Here is a 3,056-nt window from a genome sequence, read left to right as displayed (position 1 = left end):
GGATTGAGAAAGATAACCTATTTTATAGAAAGATAGGGATTGACAATTTAGCTTAAGGGTTTTATTTTTTAAATATAAAAGAATTGATAGCTCTGTTAACAGTATCACCCTTTAAAAAAAAAAAAACAACTCATTTTGCTAAATCAGAATTTTCATTTTAAACCATTTCTTCTACTCTACCTATAGTGAATTCTTGGAGTAAGTAAACTCCTCTGATCAATCAATTTTTTTGTGGTCTCCTCCTGGTCTCTTTCACATCTTTTCTTTCATAGAAATTTGTCATCACTATCTACATAGTTGCTCTGTTTAGAAACCTCTTGGGAGGGTTCCTCTTGATGCCGCCTTTTTCCTCCATTAGCTATATCCAGTCAATCTTCAGCTTCTCTTTTCTCATAAATAACTACTGAAGGGATAAAAATCATCTAGATCTCTCTATTCTCCCTCTAGTGGAAACAATAGCTGCATAACCATTATGAGTAAACCATGTCAAATTGGCACTGATGTCAGACAGAATATCTGTATTGATGATCTATTTAATCCCATCTAAAATATTTTACTCTATTTTTTTAAAATTCATTTATTTCATACTGCAATCAGAGAAATCTTCCCCCAAATGATATTTTTCTAAACCCGAGATCAGTTCCAAATTCCTTTTTGTAACCTACAAGATCCTGAAGGATCTGGTCTGTAGTGATTTCATCAGTACCTGTTTTTGAAACTTTCTACTCTTATAATATTGCTTGTCTCATCTCTGGACTTTGTACATATTGTTTCTTCTACAAGGACTTTTTTCATTGCTTATTTTTATTTATTTATTTTTGAATTTTTCTTGAAGTGCGAGGGATTGGACTCAGGTGTGCATGTTAGGCAAGCATACATAACATTCATTGCTTTTTTAGACTGGCTTAATAAAATTCATCTTTTTTAAAAATTAGTTTATTTAATTTATTTTTATGTGTTGCTAAAGATCAAACACAGTTACTTACCACTGAGCTATAGCCCCAGCCTCCCAATTCATCTTGTATTTTAAGATAATCAACACTTTCTCTAACTTCCCATCACCACCCACCCCAGGTCAGAGATAGGAATTCACTCAGGCACTTCTGTAGCATGTTTATTTTAATATCATGCTTGTTTTTTTCTCTCTATTCAGTATGCACCATGAGGGCAAGGACCATGTCTTTTTGGCTGAAACTTGGGCTTCCAGTGCCAAGGCATGGAATATGCTCACAACATTCTTGGGTGAGTTTCTTCATCTCTTAACTTAGTCTAAGTTTCCACATATCAAAGATGAGGATAATCTCTATAGATTTGTAGTAAAATGCTACTCTTTTTTATAGTTTTAATTAATTAATTAATTAATCTGCTAACTTTTGGTACCAGGCATTGAACGTAGGGGCACTAGGGGCACTTAACCACTGAGTCACATCCCCAGCCCTTTTTGTTTTTTGAGACAAAGTTTCACTAAATTATATAGGGACTAATTAAATTGTGGAGGTGATTTGAATGTGAGATTCTCCTGTTTTAGCCTTCTGAGTCACTAAGATTACAAGCATGTGTCACCACACCGGCAGGCTATTCTGATTCTAGACTATTGTACTTCCCTTCATAATCCACTCCCCCAGTATTTATTTCCTTTCATTTGAGAGCTTTATTATGTTACTGATAGAGAAAAGGTTTAATGAATGATATCCATAGGACAGAAGAGAAGGAGAAATGAAATGGTGTCACTTATGCAACCCTGGAGGGTTGCATAAACTCATTTCTGGGACTAGGATTAGGTGACTACAGAGAGGCAATAGTGGTCAAACGCTTCAGCATAGACTGTCCCTGGGTAATAAAGGAAAACAGAGTTGGGAGGGAGGGCCTTCTGCTCTTTGCACGGCACCCAGAATTTTGTGACTCTCAGAGGATTGGGACCTTGAGTTTGCTAGGCTCAGGTTATAGGAATTTATTGTGAGGCTATACCTGAGAGTTCGGAAGGCAGCATTTACCTCATGGGAATATAAAAGAAGTATTCATAACAAGCCAGTCTTCACACAGACCAGAACTAGATTCAGGGATATTGATGGGACTTTGGTTTTTAGATCTTCATTTCCATGTTCTCCTGTTAATGGCACTCTAAGACATTCTTTGGGGTTTTGTTTATTTATTTTGGTCTCCTCCATTCTCCTCTTGAAGGCAGCAAATTTTCTTATTTTCTACTATGTGCTTTCTTTCTTCTATGTCCAAGCTATTACTCATTCAAAGCATCTATTAGAGCTGAAGCTAATTTTATTATTCATGAGAAGACAAAATTAAGTAAGAAGCCAATTCATCATTATCATTTGACTTTGATATTAATTTCTGATCCTATGCTTCTGAAAGGCTTATCATACTTACACTTATTCATTCAGTTCATTCATTTACAAATATTCATTATGAATCTCCTATATTTCAGGTGCTTTTCTTTGTATCAATAATACTGCCTAGATACCATACACACAAAAGTCTCTGTCCTACAGATGCATGCATTCTAGCAACATTCAAATTGCTGTTGTTAGTATTTGAAATAGAAAAGAGGCTGGGACTGGGGTGGAATTTAAGTGGTTACCAATGTGATATCACTTTGAGATCCAAATTTGTTTCTCCCTATACATAATCTGCTATTGTGATATCATTTTGAAAGTGATCAGCAAGGTAATGGAAGAGAATATAAAAGTCTATTTTGAGGTTTTCTTGAGACTGTCTCAGCATTCATTCTGCTCATTGATTGTTCATAGCCTTTTTGCATACTGCAAGTATACTATATATTTATTTCTTAGGCCTTTTTCTGCATCACACCACTTGCTGCTGTGTCCCACACTCAGACAAGACCACTCTGTTTTCATAGGTCATGGATGGTTTGTCTGAAAAGTGAATTGACGGACTGAAGAGTATTTATGAGTTCATATATATCGTGTCTAGGTAATATATTTGCATTTTAACAGTGGACATCCTAACGAACTTTTACCCCCTAAAAAGCACCCATGTTGATAATGCCAAACTTGTTTCTCAGGCTAATGGAGAAAAATTTT

The sequence above is a fragment of the Callospermophilus lateralis genome, unplaced genomic scaffold, assembly GCF_048772815.1.
Source record: "Callospermophilus lateralis isolate mCalLat2 unplaced genomic scaffold, mCalLat2.hap1 Scaffold_63, whole genome shotgun sequence".
Lineage (NCBI taxonomy): Eukaryota > Metazoa > Chordata > Mammalia > Rodentia > Sciuridae > Callospermophilus > Callospermophilus lateralis.
The sequence above is the reverse complement of the archived record's forward strand: the minus strand, read 5'-3'. Positions refer to the sequence as shown.